This window comes from Lissotriton helveticus, chromosome 8, assembly GCF_964261635.1.
Source record: "Lissotriton helveticus chromosome 8, aLisHel1.1, whole genome shotgun sequence".
In the NCBI taxonomy this organism is placed as follows: Eukaryota; Metazoa; Chordata; class Amphibia; order Caudata; family Salamandridae; genus Lissotriton; species Lissotriton helveticus.
In genome coordinates this window covers 205,553,011-205,575,059 of record NC_136069.1, presented here as the reverse complement: position 1 = coordinate 205,575,059, position 22,049 = coordinate 205,553,011, and the positions used below count along the sequence as shown (strand labels likewise).

The window sequence follows — 22,049 nt, the reverse complement described above, 5'->3', positions numbered from 1 at the left end:
ATTTCTTTGTTCCCACTCACCTGGATATCCTTGGCCCACCTTCAGGTTCGGAAAACTATGGGGCGGTGTAGTAGTCATTGACTGCACGTTGGGCATAGCGGATTCCCTGCTTAGCCCCCGCCGATTTCTTTCCGGAGACTTGGGGGTTGCTGCAGTCAGGGACTGGAGGAGAGAGCTTGATTTGGCGCACCAAGGAACTTGGGGGTTTGATTTCCAAAGACAGCTCCGCCACCGCAACGCCTCACAATACGGAATGTGGCATTCTGGGAACTGTAGTTGCCATGCACTGGGCAGCACAAAGGCGGCGTTGGCGCTTATGACAAAGAGGGGCGGAGCGGATGTCCACCTACCAGGACGCAGCAGATATTTAAATCAGGCATTTGGGCTGCGTTCCCACTACTAACCCTGGCGCTGAAGAAGGCATAATAGCCGAAATGCATTCGCCATGTTTCACTGTGCTCCTCATTAAAGCTCGCTCCAAGCTTTTCCCTGGTGTGGCCTCTTTCTTCCTTGTGGAGATATGTGCGGACATTGATGCGTGGTTCCCCAGTACTACGCGAGAGGTCCCTGCAGCATCAAGTTGGCCTGGGATTACTGGCACCTGCTTCGGCGGATTTCTTTGTTCCCACTCACCTGGATATCCTTGGCCCACCTTCAGGTTCGGAAAACTATGGGGCGGTGTAGTAGTCATTGACTGCACGTTGGGCATAGCGGATTCCCTGCTTAGCCCCCGCCGATTTCTTTCCGGAGACTTGGGGGTTGCTGCAGTCAGGGACTGGAGGAGAGAGCTTGATTTGGCGCACCAAGGAACTTGGGGGTTTGATTTCCAAAGACCGCTCCGCCACCGCAACGCCTCACAATACGGAATGTGGCATTCTGGGAACTGTAGTTGCCATGCACTGGGCAGCACAAAGGCGGCGTTGGCGCTTATGACAAAGAGGGGCGGAGCGGATGTCCACCTACCAGGACGCAGCAGATATTTAAATCAGGCATTTGGGCTGCGTTCCCACTACTAACCCTGGCGCTGAAGAAGGCATAATAGCCGAAATGCATTCGCCATGTTTCACTGTGCTCCTCATTAAAGCTCGCTCCAAGCTTTTCCCTGGTGTGGCCTCTTTCTTCCTTGTGGAGATATGTGCGGACATTGATGCGTGGTTCCCCAGTACTACGCGAGAGGCCCCTGCAGCATCAAGTTGGCCTGGGATTACTGGCACCTGCTTCGGCGGATTTCTTTGTTCCCACTCACCTGGATATCCTTGGCCCACCTTCAGGTTCGGAAAACTATGGGGCGGTGTAGTAGTCATTGACTGCACGTTGGGAATAGCGGATTCCCTGCTTAGCCCCCGCCGATTTCTTTCCGGAGACTTGGGGGTTGCTGCAGTCAGGGACTGGAGGAGAGAGCTTGATTTGGCGCACCAAGGAACTTGGGGGTTTGATTTCCAAAGACCGCTCCGCCACCGCAACGCCTCACAATACGGAATGTGGCATTCTGGGAACTGTAGTTGCCATGCACTGGGCAGCACAAAGGCGGCGTTGGCGCTTATGACAAAGAGGGGCGGAGCGGATGTCCACCTACCAGGACGCAGCAGATATTTAAATCAGGCATTTGGGCTGCGTTCCCACTACTAACCCTGGCGCTGAAGAAGGCATAATAGCCGAAATGCATTCGCCATGTTTCACTGTGCTCCTCATTAAAGCTCGCTCCAAGCTTTTCCCTGGTGTGGCCTCTTTCTTCCTTGTGGAGATATGTGCGGACATTGATGCGTGGTTCCCCAGTACTACGCGAGAGGCCCCTGCAGCATCAAGTTGGCCTGGGATTACTGGCACCTGCTTCGGCGGATTTCTTTGTTCCCACTCACCTGGATATCCTTGGCCCACCTTCAGGTTCGGAAAACTATGGGGCGGTGTAGTAGTCATTGACTGCACGTTGGGCATAGCGGATTCCCTGCTTAGCCCCCGCCGATTTCTTTCCGGAGACTTGGGGGTTGCTGCAGTCAGGGACTGGAGGAGAGAGCTTGATTTGGCGCACCAAGGAACTTGGGGGTTTGATTTCCAAAGACCGCTCCGCCACCGCAACGCCTCACAATACGGAATGTGGCATTCTGGGAACTGTAGTTGCCATGCACTGGGCAGCACAAAGGCGGCGTTGGCGCTTATGACAAAGAGGGGCGGAGCGGATGTCCACCTACCAGGACGCAGCAGATATTTAAATCAGGCATTTGGGCTGCGTTCCCACTACTAACCCTGGCGCTGAAGAAGGCATAATAGCCGAAATGCATTCGCCATGTTTCACTGTGCTCCTCATTAAAGCTCGCTCCAAGCTTTTCCCTGGTGTGGCCTCTTTCTTCCTTGTGGAGATATGTGCGGACATTGATGCGTGGTTCCCCAGTACTACGCGAGAGGCCCCTGCAGCATCAAGTTGGCCTGGGATTACTGGCACCTGCTTCGGCGGATTTCTTTGTTCCCACTCACCTGGATATCCTTGGCCCACCTTCAGGTTCGGAAAACTATGGGGCGGTGTAGTAGTCATTGACTGCACGTTGGGCATAGCGGATTCCCTGCTTAGCCCCCGCCGATTTCTTTCCGGAGACTTGGGGGTTGCTGCAGTCAGGGACTGGAGGAGAGAGCTTGATTTGGCGCACCAAGGAACTTGGGGGTTTGATTTCCAAAGACCGCTCCGCCACCGCAACGCCTCACAATACGGAATGTGGCATTCTGGGAACTGTAGTTGCCATGCACTGGGCAGCACAAAGGCGGCGTTGGCGCTTATGACAAAGAGGGGCGGAGCGGATGTCCACCTACCAGGACGCAGCAGATATTTAAATCAGGCATTTGGGCTGCGTTCCCACTACTAACCCTGGCGCTGAAGAAGGCATAATAGCCGAAATGCATTCGCCATGTTTCACTGTGCTCCTCATTAAAGCTCGCTCCAAGCTTTTCCCTGGTGTGGCCTCTTTCTTCCTTGTGGAGATATGTGCGGACATTGATGCGTGGTTCCCCAGTACTACGCGAGAGGCCCCTGCAGCATCAAGTTGGCCTGGGATTACTGGCACCTGCTTCGGCGGATTTCTTTGTTCCCACTCACCTGGATATCCTTGGCCCACCTTCAGGTTCGGAAAACTATGGGGCGGTGTAGTAGTCATTGACTGCACGTTGGGCATAGCGGATTCCCTGCTTAGCCCCCGCCGATTTCTTTCCGGAGACTTGGGGGTTGCTGCAGTCAGGGACTGGAGGAGAGAGCTTGATTTGGCGCACCAAGGAACTTGGGGGTTTGATTTCCAAAGACCGCTCCGCCACCGCAACGCCTCACAATACGGAATGTGGCATTCTGGGAACTGTAGTTGCCATGCACTGGGCAGCACAAAGGCGGCGTTGGCGCTTATGACAAAGAGGGGCGGAGCGGATGTCCACCTACCAGGACGCAGCAGATATTTAAATCAGGCATTTGGGCTGCGTTCCCACTACTAACCCTGGCGCTGAAGAAGGCATAATAGCCGAAATGCATTCGCCATGTTTCACTGTGCTCCTCATTAAAGCTCGCTCCAAGCTTTTCCCTGGTGTGGCCTCTTTCTTCCTTGTGGAGATATGTGCGGACATTGATGCGTGGTTCCCCAGTACTACGCGAGAGGCCCCTGCAGCATCAAGTTGGCCTGGGATTACTGGCACCTGCTTCGGCGGATTTCTTTGTTCCCACTCACCTGGATATCCTTGGCCCACCTTCAGGTTCGGAAAACTATGGGGCGGTGTAGTAGTCATTGACTGCACGTTGGGCATAGCGGATTCCCTGCTTAGCCCCCGCCGATTTCTTTCCGGAGACTTGGGGGTTGCTGCAGTCAGGGACTGGAGGAGAGAGCTTGATTTGGCGCACCAAGGAACTTGGGGGTTTGATTTCCAAAGACCGCTCCGCCACCGCAACGCCTCACAATACGGAATGTGGCATTCTGGGAACTGTAGTTGCCATGCACTGGGCAGCACAAAGGCGGCGTTGGCGCTTATGACAAAGAGGGGCGGAGCGGATGTCCACCTACCAGGACGCAGCAGATATTTAAATCAGGCATTTGGGCTGCGTTCCCACTACTAACCCTGGCGCTGAAGAAGGCATAATAGCCGAAATGCATTCGCCATGTTTCACTGTGCTCCTCATTAAAGCTCGCTCCAAGCTTTTCCCTGGTGTGGCCTCTTTCTTCCTTGTGGAGATATGTGCGGACATTGATGCGTGGTTCCCCAGTACTACGCGAGAGGCCCCTGCAGCATCAAGTTGGCCTGGGATTACTGGCACCTGCTTCGGCGGATTTCTTTGTTCCCACTCACCTGGATATCCTTGGCCCACCTTCAGGTTCGGAAAACTATGGGGCGGTGTAGTAGTCATTGACTGCACGTTGGGCATAGCGGATTCCCTGCTTAGCCCCAGCCGATTTCTTTCCGGAGACTTGGGGGTTGCTGCAGTCAGGGACTGGAGGAGAGAGCTTGATTTGGCGCACCAAGGAACTTGGGGGTTTGATTTCCAAAGACCGCTCCGCCACCGCAACGCCTCACAATACGGAATGTGGCATTCTGGGAACTGTAGTTGCCATGCACTGGGCAGCACAAAGGCGGCGTTGGCGCTTATGACAAAGAGGGGCGGAGCGGATGTCCACCTACCAGGACGCAGCAGATATTTAAATCAGGCATTTGGGCTGCGTTCCCACTACTAACCCTGGCGCTGAAGAAGGCATAATAGCCGAAATGCATTCGCCATGTTTCACTGTGCTCCTCATTAAAGCTCGCTCCAAGCTTTTCCCTGGTGTGGCCTCTTTCTTCCTTGTGGAGATATGTGCGGACATTGATGCGTGGTTCCCCAGTACTACGCGAGAGGCCCCTGCAGCATCAAGTTGGCCTGGGATTACTGGCACCTGCTTCGGCGGATTTCTTTGTTCCCACTCACCTGGATATCCTTGGCCCACCTTCAGGTTCGGAAAACTATGGGGCGGTGTAGTAGTCATTGACTGCACGTTGGGCATAGCGGATTCCCTGCTTAGCCCCCGCCGATTTCTTTCCGGAGACTTGGGGGTTGCTGCAGTCAGGGACTGGAGGAGAGAGCTTGATTTGGCGCACCAAGGAACTTGGGGGTTTGATTTCCAAAGACCGCTCCGCCACCGCAACGCCTCACAATACGGAATGTGGCATTCTGGGAACTGTAGTTGCCATGCACTGGGCAGCACAAAGGCGGCGTTGGCGCTTATGACAAAGAGGGGCGGAGCGGATGTCCACCTACCAGGACGCAGCAGATATTTAAATCAGGCATTTGGGCTGCGTTCCCACTACTAACCCTGGCGCTGAAGAAGGCATAATAGCCGAAATGCATTCGCCATGTTTCACTGTGCTCCTCATTAAAGCTCGCTCCAAGCTTTTCCCTGGTGTGGCCTCTTTCTTCCTTGTGGAGATATGTGCGGACATTGATGCGTGGTTCCCCAGTACTACGCGAGAGGCCCCTGCAGCATCAAGTTGGCCTGGGATTACTGGCACCTGCTTCGGCGGATTTCTTTGTTCCCACTCACCTGGATATCCTTGGCCCACCTTCAGGTTCGGAAAACTATGGGGCGGTGTAGTAGTCATTGACTGCACGTTGGGCATAGCGGATTCCCTGCTTAGCCCCCGCCGATTTCTTTCCGGAGACTTGGGGGTTGCTGCAGTCAGGGACTGGAGGAGAGAGCTTGATTTGGCGCACCAAGGAACTTGGGGGTTTGATTTCCAAAGACCGCTCCGCCACCGCAACGCCTCACAATACGGAATGTGGCATTCTGGGAACTGTAGTTGCCATGCACTGGGCAGCACAAAGGCGGCGTTGGCGCTTATGACAAAGAGGGGCGGAGCGGATGTCCACCTACCAGGACGCAGCAGATATTTAAATCAGGCATTTGGGCTGCGTTCCCACTACTAACCCTGGCGCTGAAGAAGGCATAATAGCCGAAATGCATTCGCCATGTTTCACTGTGCTCCTCATTAAAGCTCGCTCCAAGCTTTTCCCTGGTGTGGCCTCTTTCTTCCTTGTGGAGATATGTGCGGACATTGATGCGTGGTTCCCCAGTACTACGCGAGAGGCCCCTGCAGCATCAAGTTGGCCTGGGATTACTGGCACCTGCTTCGGCGGATTTCTTTGTTCCCACTCACCTGGATATCCTTGGCCCAACTTCAGGTTCGGAAAACTATGGGGCGGTGTAGTAGTCATTGACTGCACGTTGGGCATAGCGGATTCCCTGCTTAGCCCCCGCCGATTTCTTTCCGGAGACTTGGGGGTTGCTGCAGTCAGGGACTGGAGGAGAGAGCTTGATTTGGCGCACCAAGGAACTTGGGGGTTTGATTTCCAAAGACCGCTCCGCCACCGCAACGCCTCACAATACGGAATGTGGCATTCTGGGAACTGTAGTTGCCATGCACTGGGCAGCACAAAGGCGGCGTTGGCGCTTATGACAAAGAGGGGCGGAGCGGATGTCCACCTACCAGGACGCAGCAGATATTTAAATCAGGCATTTGGGCTGCGTTCCCACTACTAACCCTGGCGCTGAAGAAGGCATAATAGCCGAAATGCATTCGCCATGTTTCACTGTGCTCCTCATTAAAGCTCGCTCCAAGCTTTTCCCTGGTGTGGCCTCTTTCTTCCTTGTGGAGATATGTGCGGACATTGATGCGTGGTTCCCCAGTACTACGCGAGAGGCCCCTGCAGCATCAAGTTGGCCTGGGATTACTGGCACCTGCTTCGGCGGATTTCTTTGTTCCCACTCACCTGGATATCCTTGGCCCACCTTCAGGTTCGGAAAACTATGGGGCGGTGTAGTAGTCATTGACTGCACGTTGGGCATAGCGGATTCCCTGCTTAGCCCCCGCCGATTTCTTTCCGGAGACTTGGGGGTTGCTGCAGTCAGGAACTGGAGGAGAGAGCTTGATTTGGCGCACCAAGGAACTTGGGGGTTTGATTTCCAAAGACCGCTCCGCCACCGCAACGCCTCACAATACGGAATGTGGCATTCTGGGAACTGTAGTTGCCATGCACTGGGCAGCACAAAGGCGGCGTTGGCGCTTATGACAAAGAGGGGCGGAGCGGATGTCCACCTACCAGGACGCAGCAGATATTTAAATCAGGCATTTGGGCTGCGTTCCCACTACTAACCCTGGCGCTGAAGAAGGCATAATAGCCGAAATGCATTCGCCATGTTTCACTGTGCTCCTCATTAAAGCTCGCTCCAAGCTTTTCCCTGGTGTGGCCTCTTTCTTCCTTGTGGAGATATGTGCGGACATTGATGCGTGGTTCCCCAGTACTACGCGAGAGGCCCCTGCAGCATCAAGTTGGCCTGGGATTACTGGCACCTGCTTCGGCGGATTTCTTTGTTCCCACTCACCTGGATATCCTTGGCCCACCTTCAGGTTCGGAAAACTATGGGGCGGTGTAGTAGTCATTGACTGCACGTTGGGCATAGCGGATTCCCTGCTTAGCCCCCGCCGATTTCTTTCCGGAGACTTGGGGGTTGCTGCAGTCAGGGACTGGAGGAGAGAGCTTGATTTGGCGCACCAAGGAACTTGGGGGTTTGATTTCCAAAGACCGCTCCGCCACCGCAACGCCTCACAATACGGAATGTGGCATTCTGGGAACTGTAGTTGCCATGCACTGGGCAGCACAAAGGCGGCGTTGGCGCTTATGACAAAGAGGGGCGGAGCGGATGTCCACCTACCAGGACGCAGCAGATATTTAAATCAGGCATTTGGGCTGTGTTCCCACTACTAACCCTGGCGCTGAAGAAGGCATAATAGCCGAAATGCATTCGCCATGTTTCACTGTGCTCCTCATTAAAGCTCGCTCCAAGCTTTTCCCTGGTGTGGCCTCTTTCTTCCTTGTGGAGATATGTGCGGATATATATATATATATATATATATATATATATATATATATATATATATATATATATATATATATATATATATATATATATATATATTCTCATATTTATGTGGCTTTATATACTTAAATAATGACATTTTGATTGACCTTTATTGATGTTTTTACCTTGGCAGTGATTTGAATGCTTACATATCTATTGTGTATATGCATATTTATGCATGTATTTATGTATTTATTTATATATTTATAGGCTTATTTGCACAGTGAGTAATTATTTCAATACCAATCAATAAGCAAGTAACAAGCCTATATGTATTTTTGATTTACAGACCGTATGAATCTATTTCGGTCTCTGCACTATGTTGATGGTTGTTATATTAGGCACTTGGCACTTTAAAACTTTATCACATGGTTGACATTTAAAAAAATGGAGAAACAGATAAAAAAAAGTGTAAACCTTTAAAATAGGATGCCAATGGTTGGTGCGCGTCATGTGATCAAGTCCCCTAGGAGGGACGAAACGCGTAATGGCTGCCGTTTGTTTGTGAGGAGAATGAAAATAAACTAAAAGGTATTTTATGAATCCTGTGGTCCGTGCTCTTTCCATTCGACTGCCAGCGAGAAGGCGCGACTGTGAAGGAGTACTTTATCCGATATATATATATATGTATATATATATATGTATCTATATGTATATATATATATATATATATATATATATATATATATATTACATTTTCCCCTGCTAGTAGAGGGGTGAAGAAATAATTTTTTAAAGCATTTCTTACTTCACACATGTGACTCTTGAGAATTAAAAGAGGTGCATGGTGGGTGCACTACGGCTGTTTTTCTTTAAGGCAGAACCTATCTCACAAGCCACATGGAAACAAGTACTGCACAGGTTAGCAATAAACAGATCCACACAGTTAAGGTAACAAGGTAACCACATGAGAGGGTGTCGTTGTGCACTCATGGAGAAGTCAGGGCTACACAGAGAAATTCTTACCTCTTGTATTAATTGTCCGCTGCATGAAGTAAATTTGACGTCAAGTGAGATCATTAAATGTGTGTCTCAGATAAAGCCTGCAAGAAAGGCTGGTAACTGTTTGTGATATATGTATCAGAGAACCTGCACTCCTAATTCTGTGTCACTATTTCAAGCCAGTTAGTTGTGTTGTTGCACGGTATATGTTAGCAGTTTTGAAGGTATTTAGGACTCAAACTAATGGGGTCAGGCAATGCCGCAACAGTTGCAACCTTAAAATATTTTTCTATAGTGGAAATCTGCAGAGCTGCCATTTGGTTTCCTATTCGTGCTGTCTGAAAATACTGCTATCTTTTTTTTTTTTTTTTTTTTTTATTTCCGAAATTCTTTATTGTATATAAAAAAATATAAATTTACATACATGGACGAGGCTTATACATGAGTGGAAGAAGAAAGAAGAAAATAGGCTAAAGAGGAGAAAGGAGGAAAGAAGGAAGAGGGGGGGGGGCGGGGGGGGGAGCGGTAGTCCGTACTCTTGAGATTGTTCGCCAGTTCGTAGTCTCATAATACTGCTATCTTGACAATAATTACAGGATTTCTTTGTTCATCAATTATTTCAGAATCTCTCTGAGCAATCACTGCTTTGCCTATATCCATCTTTACTTGGGGGTACTGCTTGTAGGCCAACCAAAAACGTAGATCCAGGAATCAAAACAATGAAAGGAACAGATCATTCTTTTCCCCATAGATTCACCTAATTATCATCCATGGTCATTAGACAGGGCTGGAAATTAATACATTGAAACTATTTTTGGTCCCAACATGTTGTATAGCGTGGGGACCGGGATGAGATGGAACCACATGTTAACGTATTTTGGTATTAGTATCTCTTTTCAAAGAATTCAAGAGCTGCTACTGAAAGGCAACAGATATTCATTAATGTTTCCCCAGCATTTAAAAAAATGTCAAAAGTGCTGATACTTCAGGGGTTTCAGTCTCGGGGGTGGGGGCGGTTGGGGGGGACATTCATTAATATTTTCTTGTGAAATGCATGAGATCTGCTGATCGCTCACACTATCTCTATAATCAACTTCAAAATCAATTGGTGTTTTTTTCCCATCAAGGCCCTCATTACGACTTTGTTGATACATGTGTGGGTATTTTAGGAGCCCACAATCTCTGATTCGGCACAGTATGCCCATCTAAAATCTCCCATTACAATATTTTGTCCTTAGAATGGGGAAAAACACACGAACCCTGAATTACTGGATCCTTTCCACTGGTTATCCCTAATTCCGAGGACAGACCTGCCGACATTTATCACCTGCTCTAAGCAGGAGGTAAATAGGTGCAGGGAGGCCAGTGTGGGTCAGGGGTGAGGTCCATGGTGGCAGGGAGGGTGGGTAGGGTAAGAGAGGGCTGGGGCCAGTCTCAGAGGATCAGTGTCTGCTCTCCCCGTCTTGTTGGGGGGAATGAGCATGGGCTAAGCTGTATCTCTACCTAAGGTTCCTGTCCCTCATCCACTATGGCTTTAGCAGGTGCAGATCAGCACCCGGTAAACCAGGTCTGGTGTTGTCAGGCCCGGTAATGTTGAATTCAGAAACACCAGACTACTCATTGCCTGGTAGAGTGGGGTGCCTGTACTGAGCCCTAAGTATGCCACTGTTGCTCCTGGTCGGTTCCCGCCAGTGGTGTTTCCCGGTTTGTTGCACGAGTGCCGCGTACCTGTGTCAAGCGCACAAAACGCCGTTAAACTAAACGTAGCGGTGCCGTTTCTTGAAGGATTGAAGCAGAATTACTGCTGGCTTCAACATTCATTGGATGTCCAACACCTGATGTTATTCCTAGGTGTTTCTCCAAACTACAGATTCATTGAAGTTCATTAATAACTTTGGCTTGAATGACTAAGGTCTATTATATATCTTGCAAAATAAATCATTGTCCTGAGGATGGTCTAAGGGACTGACGCCACAAAGACCGAAACGTCGACAGTTCCATCAACTCCCTAGAAACTTTTACAGTTGCTGAGCAATTTTTTTCTATGTTTAGTTAATTATTGCTTTACAATCATTTAGGAGCTGATGTAGGTGATGACATATATTTTCAAATTGATTTTGCATATATGTACATGACTTTTTCTGCTGATATCGTCTCCCCCTTTTTTATGTACCCTGTCTTGTAATTTAAGATGATAAAAATTAGATAAAATCATTTTTGATATAAAATAGGATTTACTGTGTGCTTTCTCTTTCTTGAAATTAATTTTCATTATTGTTGTTCCAGTGGACACTGTGAAGTTTGTTCTTTTGTGACTTACTTGAAATTACTTAAAGTGAAAGAATATATTTAATACAAACAAAGGGGCATATTATCAAGGGATTTATCTCTGCTTTTTTGGCTTTAAAAGCCAAGAAAGCGGAGATAAAATTATCTCCCTATTACCTAGCTGTCGCTAACACTAGTTAGCGACAGCTAGTAGGAGATAGCGACCATCTTGGGCCCCGCTTTGCATGTCAGAGATATTTATCACTAATGACATGCAAAGTGGGCGTGCCAAGATGTTAGCGACTGGAAACAGTCGCTAACATCGCTATCTCCTATTACCAACTTTTGGAGATATTCGCACTAAGCACGAATATCTCCAAAAGCTAACACCTGCCCTGAGCAGTTCTTAGCCATGTTATCTAATGGGAGGTGGATAACATGGCTAAGAGCATTAGCTCGGTAATGCATGAATATCGCTGATTTTACAGCGATATTCATGCATTTCGGCCGATTTTTATCGCTAAGGAGATAAACCTTGATAATAGCAAGGCTCCTAAGCGATAAAAATCGCCGCAACACGGCGATAAAATTATTGCTGCTAAGCCAACATAGCGATAATTATCGCTCGTTGTTGGTAATATGCCCCAAAATCCCTTGTAAATACCTTTTACTTTGAGACAGTTCTACACAGACCTCTCTGTCATACTCGTAATAAGCCCCTAAGTATGTCACAAATCTGCACAAAGTTCACTCCAGCAGTGATTTGCAGGCCTTGTCATAATAAATGGACCATACTGGCACACAGTATTTTTGTGCTATCCAATTAAATGTATTACAGGTTATCTGATAACTGCTGTTCTGCGAATAATTACTAGCAATCATGCATTAAACACATCACTTTTCAACTGATCCTTTCACAGATACCAAGGTGGAAGATCAAGTTGACAGGTATCAATGAGGTATCAATGGTTTCTACTGGATATTGCTCTTGTATATGGGTTCTTTGTCATTTTTGGACATTGAACTATTGGTCCAGCAGACAAATTACAAAATAGCTCCTGGTGGTTTAAAAAATACCCAATAAAATCAAAAGTCTATACCTGTTTAGTAGGTCAATCAATCAATCAATCAATCAATCAATCAATCAGTGACACTTATAAAGCGCGCTACATACCCGTAGGGTCTCAAGGCGCTGGGGGGGGGAGCCGCTACTGCTCGAACAGCCAGGTCTTCAGCTTCTTCCTGAAGGAGAGGTGGTCTTGGGTCAGGCGCAGGTCGGGCGGGAGGGAGTTCCAGGTCTTGGCGGCCAGGTAGGAGAAGGACCTTCCTCCTGTAGTCGCTCTTCGGATGCGGGGGACGGCGGCGAGGGCGTGGTTGGCTGATCGGAGGTGGCGTTTGGGAGTGTAGAAGTTGACTCGGCTGTTGAGGTAGCTCGGGCCTTGGTCGTGTAGGGCTTTGTGTGCGTGGGTGAGGAGGCGGAAGGTGATTCTTTTGTTGACGGGGAGCCAGTGAAGGTCTCTCAGATGTCCGGAGATGTGGCTGGTTCGTGGGATGTCGAGGATGAGTCTGGCTGAGGCGTTCTGGATCCGCTGGAGTCTCTTCTGGAGCTTGGCGGTGGTGCCGGCGTAGAGGGCGTTGCCGTAGTCCAGTCGGCTGGTGACGAGGGCCTGGGTGACGGTCTTCCTGGTCTCGGTGGGGATCCACCAGAAGATCTTCCGTAGCATGCGTAGGATGTTGAAGCATGCCGAGGAGACGTTGTTGACTTGCCTGGTCATGGAGAGGGAGGAGTCCAGGATGAAGCCCAGGTTGCGTGCATGGTCTGTCGGTTTGGGTGCGGTGCCCAGGGCGGGAGGCCACCAGGAGTCGTCCCAGGCGGAGGATAGGAGCCCAGGATGAGGACCTCCGTCTTGTCCGAGTTCAGTTTCAGGCGGCTGGTCGTCATCCACTCGGCTACCTCTTTCATCCCTTCGTGCAGGTTGGCTCTGGCGGCGGCGGGGTCGTTGGTCAGGGAGAGGATCAGCTGGGTGTCGTCGGCGTAGGAGATTATGCTGAGGTTGTGTTTGCGTACGATGGCCGCGAGGGGGCTCATGTAGACGTTGAAGAGGGTGGGGCTCAGAGATGATCCCTGGGGGACGCCGCAGATGACTTCGGTGGCCTCTGACTTGTACGGTGGTAGGCGGACTCTCTGTGTTCTCCCGTCGAGGAAGGAGATGATCCATTCCAGCGCCTTGTCCTGGATTCCGACGTTGCTGAGGCGCCGTACTAGGGTGCGGTGGCAGACCGTGTCGAATGCCGCGGAGAGGTCTAGGAGGATGAGGGCCGCTGTTTCTCCGTTGTCCATCAGGGCTCGGATGTCATCGGTGGCGGCGATGAGGGCGGTCTCGGTGCTGTGGTTGGCTCGGAAGCCGGACTGTGAGGGGTCGAGGGATCCGTTCGTCTCGAGGAAGGCGGCCATCTGCTTGTTGACGGTCTTCTCGATGACTTTGGCTGGAAACGGGAGGAGCGAGATGGGGCGGTAATTCTTGAGGTCGGTGGGGTCCGCTGTTGGTTTCTTGAGTAGAGCGCTGAGTTCGGCGTGTTTCCAGCTCTCGGGGAAGATGGTGGTGTCGAAGGATGTGTTGATGATGTCTCGCAGGTGGGGTGCGATGACAGCGTCGGCCTTGTTGAAGACGTGGTGAGGGCAGGGGTCGGTCGGTGATCCGGAGTGGATGGAGTTCATCGTGCGGATGGTGTCTTCGGTGCTGATCGGGGTCCAGGCGTGGAGGGTGGTGGTGGGGGGTGGTTGTTCGGTCATGGTGTGCGTTGGTTGGTTGTTGAAGCTGATGTGTATGTCCGCGATCTTGTTGTGGAAGTATGAAGCCAGGGAGTTGCAGAGGTCTTGTGATGGGGTGATGTCGTTGTTTCCTGCGCTGGGGTTGGAGAGCTCTTTGACGATGTTGAAGAGTTCCTTGCAGTTGTGTGCGTTGTTGTCCAACCGGTCCTTGAATGCTGTTTTCTTGGCGGCGCGGATCAGCTGGTGGTGTTTCCGGGTGGCAAGTTTGAAGGAGGTCCTGTTGTCCGGTGTCGGTTCCCATCTCCAGACTTTCTCGAGGGCTCGGCAGTTCTTCTTGGAGCTCTTGAGTTCGTCGGTGAACCATGGGGCTTTCTTGCTGCCGGGTCTGCTGGGCGGGGTCCTCAGTGGGGCGAGTTCGTCCGCGCAGTTGCTGATCCACTTCGTGAGGTTGTCGGCGGCCTGGCTGGGGTTCGCTGAGCTGGCAGGAGGGTGCTGGCTCAGGGACGTGGCGAGCTGGTCTGCTGTGATCTTGTTCCAGCTTCTGCGGGCGGCCTGTTGCTGGTGGTGGTGGGTCGTCGTTTTCTTGAAGGTGAAGTGGACGCAGCTGTGGTCCGTCCATTGAAGCTCTGTGGCGTGGCTGAAGTCGATGTCTTTGCTGGGTGAGAAGACAGCGTCGAGTGTGTGTCCGGCGAGGTGGGTGGGGGTGGACACCAGTTGCTTGAGTCCCAGGTTGGCGAGGTTGTCGAGCAGGGTGCTGGTGTTGCGGTCGTTGTTGTTCTCCAGATGGAAGTTGAGGTCTCCCAGGAGGATGTAGTCAGCGGAGGGGAGGGCATGTGGGCTGACGAAGTCGGCTATGTCCTCGCTGAATTGTGTGCGTGGTCCAGGGGGTCGGTAGATCAGGGTGCCTCTGAGGGTGGTGTTCGGGTTGGTGTGGATCTGGAAATGCAGGTGTTCGGCGGTGGTCAGGGAGTTGTCGGTGCTGGTCGTGAGACGGATGGTGCTCCTGTGGATGATGGCGATGCCTCCTCCCATCTGGTTGGCGTTTCGGTCCCTTCGGACGATCTTGTAGCCTTCTGGGATGGCGATGGCGATGTCGGGAGCTGAAGAGGCGTTCATCCAGGTCTCCGTGAGGAAGGCAACGTCTGGAGCTGTGGTGTCGAGGAGGTTCCAGAGTTCGATGGCATGTCTGTGGACGGAGCGGGTGTTGAGCAGGATGCACTTGAGGTGGGTGCTGCTGGTGTTCGACTTGGCGGGTGTTGGTGCGAGGCAGGTCCGGATGCAGGAGAACTTGCAGGCGTGGCAGCTGAAGGGTCCCTGGGTGCGTCGTGATGTGGCTTGGTGGCACTCTGGGCGTCGGCCGGTGTTGAGTGCGCTGAGGGTGGCGGTTGAGTACGTCCTGCGGGTCGGTCGGGGTCTTCGTGGGCCAGGGGTCCTGGCGCTGGGCGCGATCCGGTCGCGGACGGGCGCAGACGGGCTTACCTTTGGCGCGCCTTCGGCGCACAATCGGCGCGCCCGCTGCGCGTGACCGCTGCGCGTTCGCACGGTCGCCATTTAAGGCGAAGTGCGCGGGTGGGCGGAGCAGCTGGGAGGCGGGAGCGGGGAGGGTACAGAAAAGAAAAAGGGGCGGGGAAAAGCGGCGGTGGCGGGAAGGGAGGGCGGAGGGCGGCGAAGGTAGGCGGACAACAAGGAAGGAAACCACAACACGGGGGAAATAAAAATTAAACAGAACGGGCACAAATTCTCAACAAAACAAGGAAAACAAGGAAAAAAAACAAAGTTATATAAAACAGGCACAAATGTTAGACAAAACAAGGGCAAAACAACCGCAGCGGCGCCCGCCGGCAATCGGCAAAACGAGGCAGCAGCGAGGCAGGGGCAGGCAAGGGGCACACGCAGCAGCTGGTGGCCGTGCGGCGCGGGGGTGTCCCACAAGTGGGTCACACTCACCTGCGTCGCACGGTCGCCATTTAAGGCCAAGTGCGCGGGTGGGCGGAGCAGCTGGGAGGCGGGAGCGGGGAGGGTACAGAAAAGAAAAAGGGGCGGGGAAAAGCGGCGGTGGCGGGAAGGGAGGGCGGAGGGCGGCGAAGGTAGGCGGACAACAAGGAAGGAAACCACAACACGGGGGAAATAAAAATTAAACAGAACGGGCACAAATTCTCAACAAAACAAGGAAAACAAGGAAAAAAAACAAAGTTATATAAAACAGGCACAAATGTTAGACAAAACAAGGGCAAAACAACCGCAGCGGCGCCCGCCGGCAATCGGCAAAACGAGGCAGCAGCGAGGCAGGGGCAGGCAAGGGGCACACGCAGCAGCTGGTGGCCGTGCGGTGCGGGGGTGTCCCACAAGTGGGTCACACTCACCTGCGTCGCACGGTCGCCATTTAAGGCCAAGTGCGCGGGTGGGCGGAGCAGCTGGGAGGCGGGAGCGGGGAGGGTACAGAAAAGAAAAAGGGGCGGGGAAAAGCGGCGGTGGCGGGAAGGGAGGGCGGAGGGCGGCGAAGGTAGGCGGACAACAAGGAAGGAAACCACAACACGGGGGAAATAAAAATTAAACAAAACGGGCACAAATTCTCAACAAAACAAGGAAAACAAGGAAAAAAAACAAAGTTATATAAAACAGGCACAAATGTTAGACAAAACAAGGGCAAAACAACCGCAGCGGCGCCCGCCGGCAATCGGCAAAACGAGGCAGCAGCGAGGCAGGGGCAGGCAAGGGGCACACGCAGCAGCTGGTGGCCGTGCGGCGCGGGGGTGTCCCACAAGTGCAACATGAATCGACAGGAATTTACATCACTGGTATTCATTAAATGTCCAAAATCAATTGGTTATCAACTAGCCCTTGTTGAAATAATTTGTGTCGGAATTTCCAAAAGGGGTTACATTTCTATTGAGAATTGATGCATTGTGCTGGTAAACACATCACACATCACACTGAAGCACCTAACTGTTGCCTACGAGAAGCGTCCAGGAGCTGCATTCCATTCCTTGGAAACATACAACCTTTTCTGAGGAATGGAGATTCATGAGTGTAGATCCTTGTTGAGTGTGAATTGAGTTGGAGAAAAACAAATCCCCGTGCATTGAATTTGAAAAAACAAATCCCCGTTATCAAATGTGTTAAATACCTCAACCTTCATTACATTTGGCAACCTGCTGAAATTTAACAGGGGAAATGTGTGTGGTATGTACAGTGCCAATTGGATTTTGGGGAATTAAACACCAAAATCCTATCGTTATTCCCTGAAAACTCGTAATAGGCACTATTTATCGCATCAGACAGATACAGTACCTTGGAGTATCGTAATGTATCAGGTAAGATAAATAGCATGTTCACTCATAATCAGTCCATTCTATGCAGAACTGCAACACAGTTAAGTGGCTAACCTTAGTGGAAATATACAAGTAACTGGAATAGTGTAACCAGGGCTGATAAGATGAAATGAACAATGGGTTTTGTCCTACCAAATAAAAATATGTTTTGTGAGAATTGTCGGTTTATCCGTCACCCGGTGGGCAAGGTTCATTATGTAAAAGTGATAAGGAAAGTGCCTTCATAAAGCCACGTTGCAGCATTGTATTGACAGGATGGTTCAGTGAGCTAAATGGATGCCACTGATATATGGGGTGATCTCACGTCACAAGATTTGAATCCTGCCAAGGCCAACTCTACCTTTCATTACACCAGCATTAGTAAAATAAGTACTATTCCTCATTTAAATTGCCATTTAACGTACTTTCGGAATGTCAGCAGTGCAGGATAATGCATTTTATAAAACTATCATCTATTAGAACATTGGAATGTTGAGCACTCCATTCAAGACAAGGGAGTGCTCTGGGTTCCTAATGGTCGATAGAAGCCCCGAGCATCAACTTTCTAATGTTTGCTCACAGCTGTTGCTCTAAAAAAAAAAAAAGTCTCACGGAGCCTGAGGGGATTTCAACCCCCTCGGGCTGCGAGAGGCCTTTGTTTTAAAAATGAGAACATTCGGCCCTCTAGGGGCAGAATGTTCTAATAGCCTTAGAGCCCTTCTTAGGGGGCTCTACTGGCCATTAAAGGTCTGCTCCCTTGTTAAAGCGGTAGAGCCTGCTGCGACAGGCTCAACGGCTATATTAGACCTACCTGCAGTGCAAACATGTCCATAATTTCGCTCAGGGAATCGTTCCGGCCATGTTTGTATTCCAATATTATCATGTGCAAACAATAAGTTGGCTCTTCTGTTAGGTAAAAAACATGAAAAACATGTTCCTTTGCCAGTTAATGTGCCAGCAAGATGGCTCTGTGAGTTAACACTTGCTACTGACCTCTGTAGGGATGTGAAGGTCATCAGTTCAAATCTTTACATTGGAGACTCAGCCTTCTGGGTAGTAGCAATTATTGTTTACTGCACTTAGAACCCATCCAAGTTAATATTGTAATGTTTTGTTTACCTGGAAGCTTGTGTGATTGGGTGGCGATGAAATCTGCCGTGTTGGATCTAGCTGGCTTTCTCAAGATGCGAGATACGTTGGGTAGTAGAAGCAAATGTTCCAGGCTGCAAAACAATTTGGTTATTAATTTACAATATAAACCACACATGTTTAAGGTGTACTATGGCTATGTGTTAATATGTATCTAATTATGACTAGGCTCTGATTGGATTTTGGCATCTACATTCTGGAGCATGCCAAGAAAACACTTACAAGTATTCTTTTTACTAAGTGAGCCAAATATGTTTTACTCCTTACTATTATTGTGCTGCAAATTATATTTCAATTATTCCATCCCAACAAAACTTATAATAGATTAGGCCCTCTACGCTGCACCAGTCTTTCACAAAATCATGGATTCCTCTTTATTACCTTACAGACATGACTTAAACATGGCAGGTGACAACACAGACTGCTGAATCATCTGTCACAAAAACAGGACTCCCAAGTATTGGTAGCCAAAATCTCCACTGGGCAGACATATCTTGCTACAAAAATGTTACTTATAATTAATTCCTAACTTCATCCAAAGGAACTCCTGACACATATTAGAGTTAATTTTATTTTCTAATTGCAGACCAACATATTTGTTTTCAAGTGCTTGATAATGGGATTAGATTCAGGTCAATATTTTTGTACGGAGATATTCAAGATGTCAAGATTTTGTAACTGTGTGGATTGGAGTCTATGTTTTGCAAAATATGTTTGCAGCGGTGTTTTTACATGCTACAGCCTAAACATTGATAAAGAACTCCTCTCATTACAAATTCTTTTTTCAAAGCATGAGACCAAAGACCAAATACATTCTCCAGGAAAAAAAAGTTGTAGGAAAAGTATTGCTCTCCGATTGCTTAACATCTCCTAACCTAAAATCCAAATTCAGGCCCAGATGCAACTCAAAGGCAAAGACTCTGCGGTTTCTGAGTGATGCTCTGGGTATCTTTTATGAGGCTGTGCCCTGTCTGTTAGTTCTTCTTGTCCTGCGGGTTCTCGCTGTTACAGTGAACTATGAGGCTTTGCTGAACACTTTGTGAACTGGGGTAGACAGGTCTCTTCTGGACTGGCAGGTATGTGAAGACAGAAACAAACGAAGTCCCACTCTCCACGTACAAAACTGTGGAGATCCTTAAAGCTCCATACTGAAACACCCTCTGTTTGCTTTATTATTTGGAAAGCACACACAGATACTATTGCACCAGATTCAAAGTGCTAACAAAAAAAAGCAAACATTCTGCAATAGTTAAAACACTTAAAAAATATCAAATAGAAGTCCTTAATCATAACCAATCCAGAACAAAAATTGTTATGATTCACCATTAACATTGTCTTTAAAAAATTCTTCAGATTACAACTCTGCTGTGTTAAAGTGCTGTAAGTAACTCTACTGTACAATACTATTAGCAAATGTAATGCTTCAGTAGACAATCCACTATTCGGCACCCCACCTTTCCAGGTGTGTTGCACATAAAGCATGGGAACACCAATTTAGATTCAGTATTAGTTCTAAGAAGTTTAGTCTTAGATCTAATGCTGATTTAATAAAGCAGACTGAGGCCTGCATTATGTGTGGCTCATACCATTCTATCATCCATGCAAACCACTGTTTACACAGGTGAGTGTATTATGGGTTTTGGGGATTCTTTTTTTTAAATTCTTTTAATTAATTTATTTATTGGTATTTCAACAACATACAGTCAAGGAGCACAGTATTGGCACTTACAGGACAATGATATCGCAATAACTCTTTGTCATGAACACATTAATCAGAAAGTTTTACGTTACCCTCCACCCAGACAACATTGTAGTCACATATACAATACACTTCCTCTTCCCAGGCTCCGTCAGTACTCCCCGCATCTAACCCTTGCTCAGCAGCAAAAGTCTCATTTCGAGTTCAGTCCACCAGGGTCTCCACGTCCCGGGTCGCGCTCCCGCGCCCTGGCGGCAGCAGTTCCACAGGCCCAAGTGAATCCGGGCGCTCTAGTAGGGTGCCGCAGCCGTATCAGCTCTTACTAGGCGGCCGAGCACGCCCAGCATGGCTCCCTCCACTCACCGCCTCTCTCGGGTCTGGGGTCCTCTAAGTCCCTCCTCGGCCCCAGTTCAGGAGCGCCGGCGTGTGGGCTAAGTAGGTCCCCACCAGTACGATGTCCCACCAGGGGCGGCAGCAACTCTAGTGGCTGTGCTCCGTAGGCCGCACCGCCGCTCTTTGTGTCACCGGGCCAGGCAGCCCAAAGTAGCGCTCCCCGCCAGCCCCGGTGAGCGCAATTCGCCTGGTAGATGCCCCTGCCGCTCCGGAGCACCGGAGCAGCTTTCCGGTTCTCAGAGGGCACTGCTGTCGGCAGGATAATTATCATGATCGGTTTCTAGGCGGAGGAGCTAACGGCTCAGGCAGCCATCTTCGTTGCTGGCTAGCTCCGCCCCCCTTTTGGGGATTGTTTTTGGCAGACAGATTTTTCTCCTGATACATTTTGACAGGTCAAACCTGACGAATGTTCCAGATGAAAATGGCCCAGTAAATACCAGGAAACGCAAATGTTGGTGGTGTGCACCAAAATGAGCCTATTATGCCCCACTTTAGGGCAGACATTCTAATAGCTATCATTTATCACATTCGATAAATAACGATCCTCAGGGAATCATTAGTTTTAACAACTGTTACACACAGTTACAGAGCCTCTCAGAATTGAAGGCCAGATCCAGCATATCAATGAGACTGCCTAATATTTACTTGAATCCCTTATATTCAGTTTTTAGAAGATGAGATTAGTATTCATCAATATGTAAATGAAATAATGATCACATAATCAATATGGAAATGAAAATACAGCTTCAGTTAGATTTTTCTATTGATGACCGCTCAAAACCACTGTCTTTCCTGAGCTCAGTGCGAACTGGATGACCAAATTCTCGGTAAAAATCAAACCCTCCATAAGGGATCCCTTCTTTTTCTGCGGAGACGATTGCCTCCTACCTGTTCAAGCCAGTCTGAGGCAACTCTCCGTGCTTAGAATATTACCTACCGTAGTCAGCGCTTTGGCAGGGTCTCTGAGATGCCCCTTGGACTTAGATCTCCCATCGCCAGCCAAATGAAATGAACCAATTACTAAATCTGTGTTCTGTTAAAGATGAACCAACTCATCTCCCTGGAAGGCTTCAAGTCAATGTTGCAAACCCCCGTGGTTCTCCTGTAATTTCACACATTGGTGTGGGAATTCCCATCTAGCTGGAGTGCCTCAATATAACCTTACAAGAAATTTCAGGCCATATTTATCAGAAAGTAATACAGCGCAGTGCAGCAAGTCTCCTCGGTGAGCTACGCTGTGTTATAGGGAAAGGGCGGGAATGAACCGTATTTATCACAATACAGCACTTTCCAGCTTTTTCACAGCGCTGGCGTGCAATGTGCTGCCAACGCAGGCATCCTTGATCATGGTGCAAGGGTGTCTGTGTTGCAATCAGGATTGTTTTTGTATAGAAAGGGGCACCTTCGTGCACAAAAACAATCCTCTGAGGCATTTTCTGCTTTCTATGTTTGCTGCAGGGGGCAGTACGCATAGAAAGAGGAAGTAACAAGAAGAAATAACGATATTTATCCTCATTATTCATCCCCTGAGAAAGAGTAGCATTTTGGAGCATTGTCAGGTCTACCAGTAATGGTAAATCTGGGAATGCATCAAAATCCAT

The 22,049-nt window shown here is 49.4% G+C and overlaps 1 protein-coding gene across 2 annotated transcripts in view; it reads right to left on the bottom strand.

Annotated features, from left to right (window-relative positions):
- Positions 1 to 22,049, bottom strand: part of LOC144771548 (uncharacterized) — a 53,710-nt gene that overhangs the window by 29,695 nt on the left and 1,966 nt on the right. The window contains exons 1-2 of one of the 2 annotated variants that reach the window (XM_078655948.1): positions 20,419 to 20,773; positions 18,327 to 18,430 (exon numbers count right to left, since the gene is read on the bottom strand). The gene's annotated coding sequence lies outside the window, so the exon portion shown is untranslated. Of the gene's footprint in view, positions 1 to 18,326; positions 18,431 to 20,418; positions 20,774 to 22,049 lie in introns of those variants that run through there. The other variant, XM_078655949.1, reaches the window with a different exon arrangement.